The sequence below is a fragment of the Aquila chrysaetos genome, chromosome 16 (assembly GCF_900496995.4).
Source record: "Aquila chrysaetos chrysaetos chromosome 16, bAquChr1.4, whole genome shotgun sequence".
NCBI lineage: Eukaryota > Metazoa > Chordata > Aves > Accipitriformes > Accipitridae > Aquila > Aquila chrysaetos.
In genome coordinates this window covers 9,097,272-9,109,278 of record NC_044019.1, presented here as the reverse complement: position 1 = coordinate 9,109,278, position 12,007 = coordinate 9,097,272, and the positions used below count along the sequence as shown (strand labels likewise).

The 12,007-nt window shown below is 41.0% G+C and overlaps 1 protein-coding gene across 11 annotated transcripts in view; it reads left to right on the top strand.

The window, feature by feature from the left end:
• The first annotated feature begins 295 nt into the window (after positions 1-295).
• The window catches only part of PPP6R3 (protein phosphatase 6 regulatory subunit 3), a 68,644-nt gene continuing 56,932 nt past the window's right edge, over positions 296-12,007 (top strand). For 6 of the 11 annotated variants that reach the window (XR_003926917.2, XM_030039108.2, XM_030039107.2 and 3 more), the window contains exon 1: positions 297-452. The gene's annotated coding sequence lies outside the window, so the exon portion shown is untranslated. Of the gene's footprint in view, positions 453-12,007 lie in introns of all 11 variants that reach the window. The other 5 variants (XR_003926916.2, XR_003926918.2, XM_030039112.2 and 2 more) reach the window with 3 other exon arrangements.

The following is a 12,007-nucleotide window of genomic DNA, read 5'->3' as shown; positions in this document are numbered from 1 at the left end:
TCTGGATTGGACGGAAAGGGTTTATTTTTAAAAGGAACCTGCTCTTTCTACTGGGCGAGGGAAACGCCTGTCAGGGTGACGTTTCGTTGTTGCTAAGTCGGGAAGGTGGGAAGCGAGATGTACCCGCCCCATGCGTTGACTGGCCAACAGGAAGCCGAGAGCCTGCCCCCATCCCCGTTCGACCCTGTTGCAGTCCCGTACCTGAGTAACTGGCACCCGCCAGACTGCCAGTGAGAGGCCGAGCTCCGCACACCGCCCAATAGAAAGGCGCGAGCCGAGGAGGAGGGTGGTGCTGGGGGCAGTATGATTGGCAGGCGGGGCGGAGGGAGAGGAGGGCTCGCAGGAGCTGATATGTCCGCCATCTTGGAGAGTCGGTGATGGTGGCAAGTGGTGGCTTTCCCGCCTGAGCGGAGGCAGCCTGGGGCCTGTGGCGGGGGGACGCGCTTGTCGAGGTACGGGCGGGATAGTGGTGAGCATTCCCTGCTGCCGCTTCGAGCGGGCCGGCGCTCCGGTGGCGGCTCTTCTGCGGCGGCGCGGGTCTAGCGCTTGCTGCCCTCCGCGCAGGGGTCTCCGGGCGCTTCTCAGGCGCCGCTGGTCCGAGGCATGGCGGGGCTGTTGGGACCTGTCGTGTGCCCCCTCCCCCCGCAAACGCACCACTAAGCCCGGAGCACCCGGGCGAGGCGCGGCGGGCGACGGCGCGGCCGCAGGGTGCCGCGGGCCTGGGCGCGGCGGGGAAGGCCTGGGCCGCGCTGGACGGAGCCCTGCCCGCCCGCTGCCTCTTTCTTCCCGTGGCCGTGACGGTGGGTTCTTCGGCAGCTGCCCAAAGCTTCGTCCTGACGTCCCTGGTCGTTCATCTCGGGTGGCGAGCTGGCCGGCAGGCGCGGAGGGGCGACGGCGCCGCGACCGTTCCACGGCAGCTTTTGGGCGCGGAGCGTTGGCGGCCTGGTGCGGTGCGGAGTGGGTCGCGGCTGGGTTGGGTGCGGTGGGCGGTGCATTGTTCCCGGTAGACTTGAGGAGCTCTGAACTGGGTGAAGTTTTTGTCGAAATGGGGGAAGCTCTCTGCACTGCTCCCTCCCCCGGCAGTCACTTGTGCTGTTGCTGTAACTTACAGAACTTTACTGTGGCTTCACTGATATCTCTTGGATAATAAAACAGATAAGCCTTGCTGATAGCTAATTTTGCATTCACTTCCTTTCTTTAAAATCAGTGCCTCAGCATTTCTGTGAGGACGCTGCCCTTTTTTTGGGGGGGGGGGGGGGGTTGGTGTTTGGGGGGGGGTCTTTTGTTTGCTTGTTTTTAACAAGGCAGCTTCTTTCAATTATAATTTTTTAAGAGCATAGCAGTGTTTGGGTAAGCTTTAATTGCTGTTAAATACATTTGGCAAAATCTGACTTTTAAGCCACCAGTTCTTTTGGTTTAGTTCTGCGTTATTTGCCAAGAACTTTTCAACATGTAAGAGGGAATTAGTGTTGTAGTCTTGTGTCTTGTATGACATAAATACAACTGAGGCTAAAGATCATCTCTGTCAAGATAAATGTTATTTAAGATAGAGCAGTAGGATAGTTTGAATAGGTGTGTTGCTATTTTAAAAAACTGTTCTGAGTGGAAGAGTACAGAAAACTTGTGACTGGAATAGCTTTAGGAAGTGTTCCTTGTGAGATGTTGACAACTTAAAAATGAAAGGTTGTGTTACTGCTAGTGATACTACTTAGGTTTAAAATCTCTTTCAGTGGAAGGAATCTAAATGTACTTTTAAGAGTGCAGTGTGTGTTTGGTTTGGGTTTCTTGGGTTTTTTGTTTGTTTGTTGTTTGGTTTTTTTTTTTGTTATTTGATGCATATGTAGCTGATTTAAAACTTTCAGGTAGTATATAAAGTAGCTTGTGAACTGCACAAACAACATGTGCTTGCTTTTTTTTTTTCTGGAATGCTGAAAGATAGGAAGGCTCCCTGTTTCACTGTTCCAAATGATGGAACTGCAGTTATGTGAACTGCAGTGTGTATTTTCAGTACAACATACATTCTAGTAAGAGTCTGTGATTGCTTAGCTCTGGGTTATTTATGTTTTCAGTAGTGAGGCATGGACTAACTGTAACTTGCAAGAATCTTTGTTATGCAAATATAAAAGAACACTGCAGAGCTATCTTTTGGTATATAACTTGTTAATGAAACTTCATGCAAATGTGGTACCCAGTCTGCATTGTGTATTTCTTGACAGTTTGTAGTTCTAAGTACTGTTTAATTTCACTTAAGTGATTTGTTTCCTTCATCTATGATATTGCTTGAACATAGATGATACTTCTCTTTGCTTTCTGTGTGAAAAGCAGAATGTGTATGCAGTACTGAATCCCGCACTGTCTGAGTTAGTAAAGGAATTTATCTTCTAACACTGTTACAAGATTTTATTTTGGCCAGAAGAACTGCTGAAGAGGTCTGTTTACAACGAGCTTAAGGAAAACACTGAGTTAAAGTGAAAGGTGTACTTTAGAAATTCAGGAAAAGCAGCCTGTTTAACAGGAATGTCTTTAAGTAGGGTAGTGTATTAGAGTATCTTTGTAAGCAAGTTAGATTTATATGTAAACTGCTCTGACTCCAATATCTTTGCATTCTTTTAAATATAAATCAACTAGCCATTATTATTCCCTTATGGAATTAATGATACTAAATAGTTTGTGTGTCTCTTCACAATACTGCCTGCAAACTGTTCACTCTACTTCTGTTGACTTGCTAAAGTGAGAAAAATGTGACTGTTTCCTTCAGAACCTTTCTCTCTTGCACTTAATGGAGGTGATGCTATAGCCTGTATACCACTCAGAGAATGACGTAATGTTCTAAGAGTGAAATTCAAGTGAATTAATAGAACAGAATCTGAATTTAGCAGTATTAAAGCAGAAAATTATGTATTTAGTTTTAGCATTAACAGATGGTTAGAGAGTGAACTCTATTGTTATGTCTCAACAGCTTTGCTTCTCTACTCAGCTTTAAGCTTGAAATGCATGTACTATGAAACGCTAAAGAGCTGACTCAAAAACAACCAGTATGGGATTGAAACAGTCAGAATGGAGAAACACTTTGAAGAACTGTCTGGTCCGCTCTCCTTTCTCTCCATTGATGTCCTCTTTTGTCCAAATGCTTAAAACCCCTTAAAATATTTACTTAACTGCAGTTAGTTAAGATCACTCTGTATCAGTATATTGCAATAAGACTTTTTCTAGCTTCAGTATTCCAGCATACTACACAACATCTTTGTAGGTAGGAGGCTTGCATATTCACTTCTCGCATATGACTGGGTTAATTTATGGCCTTTGGAAGTTATGATGGAAACCATGGCTTTTCTGCGTAGGCAGAAGAGGCACTAGTATGAGCATAGTGATCTGTTTCTGTAGTAAGGTAGGATGTCTTAAGCATATTGTCTCCCATCTAGATTTGGCTCTCATAGTGGCACCTTCATCTGTGACCCTTAAGATTGCTCTCTACTCTGTTATTTCATATGCCAGGTTTAGGAATAGTGTGTTATCTCAAAGTAGACACCACATCCAGATTCTAGAAGACCAGATGTCTGGATATCCTGAGAGCAAGTTGTGAAGCCATTGTTTTTGGCAAAACTTTCCACAATAATAAAACAAGTAGGGATAAATGAGAAATAATATCTTGCTTGTCTCATATTGTCAAGTTGGAGGAAGAGAGCAAAGAACTTGGGAAACTATTTAGTGATCACGTTTGATCCTGGTATTTTTGGGGTAGGAGGCAAGCCTGAAAGATCAATCAGAAAATAGGTAGAGAATATGAACATAATGTTGAAAGCTTTGCATAGCATGTTTGATTGGTTTTGTGGTGTGTCAGGGTGCCAGCATCTGTTTTGGAAACCATATGCTACTAAGCAACTAAAGTAAAATGTTTTTCTACTCTTGGATATTATATGTAGCTCTATAGCTAGCTTGGGACACTTCTCAGGAAATGGGATAGACCAAATAGATAGGATCAGGAAGACATTTGGTATAAACTGTTAACAGCTTGCTTGTTTATGGAATAGGTCTTCACGCAGTATTGGGAAAAAATCTGTTACTGTAAAATATGAGACTCTTCATGACCTTTCTTTATTTAATAACTTCCATAAAGTGCCAAGAAGCATGTTTGAAGTGGTATATGCAATTTGGAGTGGGTGAAAAAGTTCCTGACTAAACCCTTTGACTGTTCTTTCTTCTTGCTGTTGCTCTGTATAGTCGTCCTTGAATCCTGTTAAATGGATGTATCTTTTCCTTTTCCATGGGACTTAAAAACTTGGAATGCTCAGTGACAGAACCTATGCAATGTGTTGCATGCCAGCAGTGGAAAAGAATACCAAAAGGACCTCAGTGTATAACTGTATGGAACTGTGAAGCTGTAATACACTTCACTGGAGTGATGGTATATGTTGTTAGGCATGTTGGCAAAACGGCTAAGAAGAGCACCTATGAAATTGGTAGTGAGGATTTGGTTAAAGATGTGAAGGGAGGCAGAATTGAGTAAAAACCACTCTGGACAAGCAGGAACTGCCTCACAGTGAGACTTGAGGGTTAGTTAGTTTCCTTGGAGGAAGTTTTGAGAACGTTCCTATTTCAGTTTGAATAAGATGATTCCAAGCACTTACACAGAGTCTTAAGTTGCACATCTGCAAGGAGATGGAGTATGTGGCCTAGTGGTCTCCATCCTGTGTCCACTGGGTCTTTTGGAAAATAAGCACTGAAAGACTATAGGCCAGCTCTTGTCAGTTATGCCAAAAAATACTCCTAAATATGAAGAAATCTAAAGTCTTTTTATGATGACCAAGCAGGTCCTGGGTGAGGCTTGTGAAAGGGCTATGTGATTTCCAGTTTGGTAACAAAGCATGGTTGGGATTGAGGATGGAAACTTCCAACTTTTTTTAGTAAAAAACAATGACTTGTTTCTGATTTTATTAAATATGTTCTAGAATATAGCAATTCCAATACTAAAAGCATTTTCATTGTTACTATGTATCAAGTGAATCCTAGGCCTCTTATCCCTGCTAGTAGTGACATAGTCCCCACCTTCAGTGACCCTATGCAAAACATCTAACTGCATCTGAATATATAAAGTTAGATTCTATTGTGCAAATTTAACTTCTACTAGAGGTTTTTGGAGTGAATCTCATTATTTCCCAAACTAGGAGTAGAGAGAAAGATGCTTTCTGTAAATGTATATTATGCTTCTCTAGAAGAGTGAAGCATAAGACCCCAGTCCCCAGTTAGGTGATGCACATTTCTCACTTGTAGTAGTGCCCTAATTGATAGATAAATCAAAAGCAAGTTAATAAAATTTCAAGTAGTGCTTTATACAGTGGCTGTAGGCAATGCTAGTAGAGATGTGATTGCATCTTTTTTTTTTTTTTTCATTGTACTCTAACTTGTTTGAGCAGTTGAGTTAGTGCAGAAAACAAGGGAGTAATAGAGGTTTCTAAAGGTGTGGCTTGCTACAAATTGATATTACTTCAGTGCTACTTGCATTTGTGAAAGGAGTATCAGCCAGTGCCTCCACAGGGTGGATTTTTGCATCTTTGTACCAGAGTGGTTATACAGTTAGTGTTTCTCATATAGAAACTGTAAAAAATACAATGCTATTTGCTTTTATTTTGCATAAGTGTAGTGGAAACCAAGTCATGTGTGGCATTTTTTTTGTTGTTTTGGTTTTTTACTGAGTTACAGTAGGGAAAAATCATAGGTAAGGTCTTGGTGAAAAAAACCTCTTCTTTCTGTGAAACGCACTGCAACTTTACCTTTAAAGCAGATTTGGAGCTCTCTTCATATTCTGTTCTTAATTACTGTGTACTAATTTGACCAATCTCCAATCTAAAGAGCACAGCTGGAAACTTTAGGACTGGTTTGAACTATAGTAATTCACGTTGTTTCATCTGTTACTGCCTTGACAGACTTGCCAGATATCCAAGTATCTTTGGAAGCTAACTCTTCTGGAAAATAGTAACTAGTAGATTACATTTGTTTGAGAAGTTTAGCTGCTGTCACCAAACATCTTGAAAAAGAATGGAAAGTCTAGAGACTGCTATAACAAAGCTGTAGTGGTGGCAGGAGCAGACCCCCCTCTGGGTAGGTGGGTTTCATGCTGATGTTGTAAGTGGCTTGCTTCTATAGGAAACCAACTTCCATTTCATGTTGCTATTGGTCAGCATGCATTCCAGATGGAAGTCCGTTTGAAAATTGCAACAGTATAGGGGTTGTATTCCCATCTTCCATGTTTGTCTTTGTGTTCTTTCTGGCTCTTATGAAGGAGGAGTTTGTCACTGCTCACAGCTATTCTGAGGGCTAGCATTTTGGTAAGTGGTTTTTTTTCCTGCCTGTGAGTGACAGCTGTAGAAGTTAGACTGAACTGGCTATGAAGTAGTCAGTTCTTCCTTTTGGCTGTGACAAGCAAACATTCATCAAAGGGGGTGTGTGTGTGTGTGTATATGTACTTGATGCTGATGATGGGCTCGTTATAGGTTCAAGCCACATTTAATGGCAGAAAGATGTATGCTGAACACTGTATTTAGATGAAATTTGTCTGATAAAGAAGGTGGTACAGATAACGTTCGTGAGGGGTCTGCATTTCTTAATGGTCAGCATAAAAAAACCTAAATGCATCCTTTCATGCTGCTTGCCTTTACCATAGTGATCAGTGTGCTGTTTTCATTTTAACAAGTTTTTTTTTTTTCCCCTTCCTTTCAAAGAACAGAAATGGAGGAAGATTTAAAGGCAAGGCAGATAGAAATACAGTAATTGGTGATGTAAGATCACTGCACAACTTGAGCTCTGCAGGTTATAAGAAAAGCTAATTGTCATCGTGGCTGTGACTTGATAATAGTATTCAGTGCTTAATTTTAATTAACTGTTAGACACTTGTAAAACTTTGCAATTCCTTTTGATATAACTGAGTCTTTCCCGTTGCTTTACCAGTGAGTGTTATGGGATGTCTTTCCCCATTTAAAAGGGATCTACTTTGCCATCAGATTATGAAAGCTGTGTCTATAATTCTGTAGCTTTATTGTTTTTCAGGCTAAGGCTGTCTTCTAGAGTCACTTATTATCCAAAAGTCTATAAATTCTGTTGTGAGACCAGTAGTGTGTGACTGGGGAGTGAATTTGCAACTTTACTCTTTCCTAACCCATTATGAATGTTTGATTGCTTTTATTTCTCAGTAGTTGTGCCAGGTGCAGTTGTCTTAGTATGATTTCAGTCATAGATGGGCACACAGTTTTTTTTTTTTTTTGTGGTTGTCTGTTCCTGTATGCTCTGCTGCTGTGATTAAGTATTATTTATTTATTTTGAGAGCCAAAAAAAAAAAAAGAACCTTGAGATGGCTGAACTGACTATCAGCCACACTTGGCTTGGATGCTCTCCTTCAAAAATGCAGTTTATAAATACATATTAATCCCTAACTTTCCAGTTACTGAATAGGGAATTTACAATTCCAATCTGGGCAAATAGAGATGGGAATATCGAAGGCAGACCAAAAAAAAAAAAAAAATTCTGAATCTCTTATGTATGTGGGAGTCTGTGAAAAAAGATTAATACTCTGAAAAACCCATAGGTTGTTTGATATCTTTTGTAATATAGGAAACACCTGTGTGTGACAGATCTTTTTCATTATAGGAAACCAGCTTCCTTCTAGGGCACAACAGCAAGCAATTATGTTAATGATTGTACAATAGCTTTTTCTCTGAAATACACTGGTCCAATCCTCCCCTTCTCCAGACTCAGGAATTCTGAAGTTTAACTCTCACTCCTCAGAATAATATGGTAGCCATAAGGCTGGAGACTAGAACGCAGTGGGGTTGTTTTTTTCCCTCCCATGCAGCCAAGAATGAAATTATTAATAGATACAATAGAAAATTTGTAACTACAGTACTGATCGCATCCTCATGAGAGGGACGGATTATAGACTATCTCAATGTCTATAATTTTTTTAATTTATCGGAGATTGTGAAGATTGAGTGTGAAGATTATGGTCATATCTGGAAATGTGAATTGGTAACTATGATGTTACATAGTTACTAAGCAGCAGAATGCAAGTGAAAATGGTAAAGCTTTAAATGGGTTTTTGTAGAGAAAAATGTGATCTCAATTTTTTTTATTATAGGAAAAACTGCAAGCAACAGCCAGTGAATCCATACCCCCCAAAACTAAAAGTAAACTGGCAGTTGAAAATAAAGAAAGAAAAGTTGGAGAAGGAAAGAGATGAAGTTGTCTTTTTTTTTTTTGGGGTTGTTTTAATTGCAGCTAAACCACCTATAAAGTTTTGTTTGTAGACTTTCAAGCATTTCAAACTAAGTTAATTTCTGTGCCACTTGCCACACTAGTGACTTAACTTTATGGAATGGTAATAAGACTTAACTTGACAAAATCTGTGTGGAACCCTAAATGTTACTTGAAAGGATAGAAGGCTCAAGTTCAGGTCTTAAGTAAATTGACTTCTAAGTTTTGCTCAGCAGGGTATTGCTTTTTAGGGCTATATCATGTAATGCTGTTATAAATACCAATTTAAGTTCTGAGCTAGCATTTGAAATGGTTTGCTTTCTCTGAAACTTTATTCTTCAAATCCTGCGAGTAGTCATACAGCACAGAGGTATCAGTGTAGTTTTTGGTAACTATTTGTCTTGTATTTGGATTAGTTATAACATTGTTATTTCAGTAATTACTAGTTAGTAAAGTAATGCTTCTTGGTGAGAGTCGAGACCTCTTCTTGCAGTGGGAGAAAACTGCTGACATGTATTGGTAGCTAGAGAAGGGACTTGTAGGAAGGAATAGATGCTAGAAGTATTTTGGTGAATTACTGTGGTGTAGCCCTGTCTTGAAAAGGCATGAAGAAAATGAGAGAGGAAACATAGCCAGTTGAAATAAGGGTCACTACGAAACAATTTATCCCTAAACTATGGCATGTTGGTTAAATGGCTTTTTTAAACTCTTTTTGCGTGTATATATTAGTACACTTACAATATTGCACAGATGATCATCACTTCAGTGTAAAGATTTAGAATATGAAAGTAATCTCCCTTTGAAAACAGTTTTCTTGAGAAATGCTACTAAATCTTTGAAGTAGACTTGCCCTGTAGTTTGCTACTTGCAAGTATGATCGTTTTGAGAGACACAAATATACTCTGCTGCTGCTCCAGAGAGAAGCATTGAAGTACAGCTTTAAAAAAAGATTATTTTGAATATTACAGAGAAAACAGAGTAGGTTTGGTATTTCCATATAAAACTTTGGCTTTTTCTTCATAAGTAGGATGTGTGTTGCAGTTGGAAGAAGGTGGCTTATTCTCTTAGGCAATCTTGATTTTTTTTTTTTTTTTTTTTTTCCTAGTATGGTCCATCAAAATAGAGGAGTTCCATGGGGAAGGCATACTTCTGTTCAGTGGAGGCACCAGAGGCATCTGTGCCTGAAAAATGTGGTGTAACCGCAATGTGCGTGGTTTGTAAAGGCATAGCATGGCAAAACTTGGTTTACTGGAGTGATTTCCTCCATAATATAAATTGCCTGGGAGGCGGGGGAAGGAGGAAGAAAGATAATGTTAACTTAATAGCCACCTCAAACTCTTATGTGCAAAATGCCTTCTCAGTGATCTTTCATTATTTTGCTGGGTTTCTAATTTCTCTTCTAGAACTTGTTTTTGCATATACCCAAATAAAAATGATAGTCATTTGTTAAATTTATGTAGGTGAAACTTGGTGAAATCTTCTCATTCAAAACAAGTTTTTTTCTTAGTTTTGTAAGCTGATTCTCTCAGAAAGTAAAGCCTCTATCTGTAGTTTCACTATGTAGTGGTAAGTGCTCATTGTTTAAATAGTATGGGGTAGGGGACTTTCTAGCACTTCATATTACAAAAAATGGTGGCAAAATGCTTGTGAAGGATATTGAACTTCTTTTCAGTTGCCTTATCACTCGAAGATTAAGACAACCCAACTGTTTGGCATTCAGTACTTTAATACATGTGGAATGTCAAGTATTTTTCTTTTCCAATATCTAACTTCATCCTCAGGATATCTGCAGAGATGGAGAAACAGTTGTATAGACTATTTTCCCAAATATATGAAGTATGTTCTGTGAAGGAAAGGACAGTGTTCTTACTTGGTTAAAGGCTCAACTAAAGCCATAACATTGGCACTAAACTAGGGAAGATTCCAGATGGCACTAAAGCATTTGTCTAAATGCAGATTTAAATAAGCAAGTATGGTAAAGTATCATCACTTCCCTTGTATTCAGGTGCTGCTGCTGTATTTTATTTTTCTTTCTTGACATTGGAATAACTTTTCTACTTTTGTCCTAGACGTTGTATTGATAAACATGAAAATTTAGGGATTGTAGAAATAAGTATAGATGGGGCTTAAGCTTTTTCGTAAATGAAGTCAAATTAGTAATCTTTCCCCAACAGTAAATCAAAATCAAAGATTTATTTTAAACTGCTTAAATTAAAGATTAAAAGAGCAAATATCTTCAATTTTTCTTTTTGTGCTGTTGTGATTTAAGCCCAGCCGAGGCTGCTTGCTCACTCCTCCCCCTGATGGGATGGGGAGGAGAAAATATAAAGAAAAGCTTGTGGGTTGAGACAAGGACAGGGAGGGATCACTCACCAATTATGGTCATGGGCAAAAACCAGACTCAACTTGAGGAAGAAACAAAATCAATTTAACTTACTACCAATCAAATCAAAGCAAGGATAATGAGAAGTAAAACCCAGATCTTAAAACACCTTCCCCCCACCCCTCCCTCCTTCCTGGGCTCAACTCCACTCCTGATTTCTCCACCTTCTCCTGCCAGTGGCACAGGGGGATGGGGAATGGGGGTTGGGGTTAGTTCATCACATGTTGTCTCTGCCACTCCTTCCTCCTCAGGGGGAGGACTCCTCATTTATCCCCTGCTCCGGTGTGGGGGTCTCTGCCATGGGAGACAGTTCTCCATGAACTTCTGCAGCATGAGTCCTTCCCATGGGCTGCAGTTCTTCGTGAGCTGTTCTAGTGTGGGTCCTTTCCGTGGGCCGCAGTTCTTCAGGTACAGGCTGCTCCAGCACAGGTTTTCCCATGGAGCCACGGCCATCTTCGGGGGCATCCCTGTGTTCCGGTGTGGGCATCTCCCCAGGCTGCAAGTGGGCATCTGCTCCCCCGCTCCCCTCCATGGGCTGCAAGGGGACAGCCTGCCGTCTCCCCATGGGCTGCGGGGGCATCCCTCCTCCAGCGCACCTCTTCCCCCTCCTTCTTCACTGACCTTGCTGTCTGCACAGGGGTTTCTCTCACATCCCACTGCCCTCCTCCACTGCAGGTTTCCCCTTCTTAAATGCATTATTGCAGAGGTGCTACCACTGTTGCTGATGGACTTGGCCTTGGCCAGAGGTGGGTTCGACTTGGAGCCGGGGAAGCTTCGAGCAGCTTCTCACAGGAGCCACCCCTGTAGCCCCTCCCCTGCTACCAAAACCCTGCCACACAAACCCAAAACATGCTATTGGACCTGCACACTCTTTGAAGAGTGTTAAGGATTCCAACTTCCAGTTTGAAAAGCAAAACATGTTTTTGTGATACTGTCATGTTAGGGGAGTATTAGGCTGTAAATGCATGCAGGCTGGGTTGATTAGTTCTGTCAGTTTTCACAGGATATGGTAGCACAGAAATCATAGGTAGTATATTTAGTGGCTCAGTTTTTTATCCCCTAAATAAAAGGGCAGTCCCGCCTGACATATTGAAAATGTGCAGCTGTCAAAACTTATTTTAATAGTTCTGTAAACCTTAGTATGAAGAAAAGCAGGAAGATAATCTTGCCCGCAGCCTTTAACTATTGTAGTTCAAGTAACCTGCAATGAAAATGCATGTTACCTGAACAACAGGTCCAAAGAACCTTTAATGAAAGTGAAGAGTGACAGACAGCTTTAGATTAAATTTTGAAGTTGCTATCTTGATGCAAGAGTCCACTCTAATTCTGGCAGCAGCTATAGCTGACTGGAGCTTCAGGAGGCAAAACATTGGCAGGCTC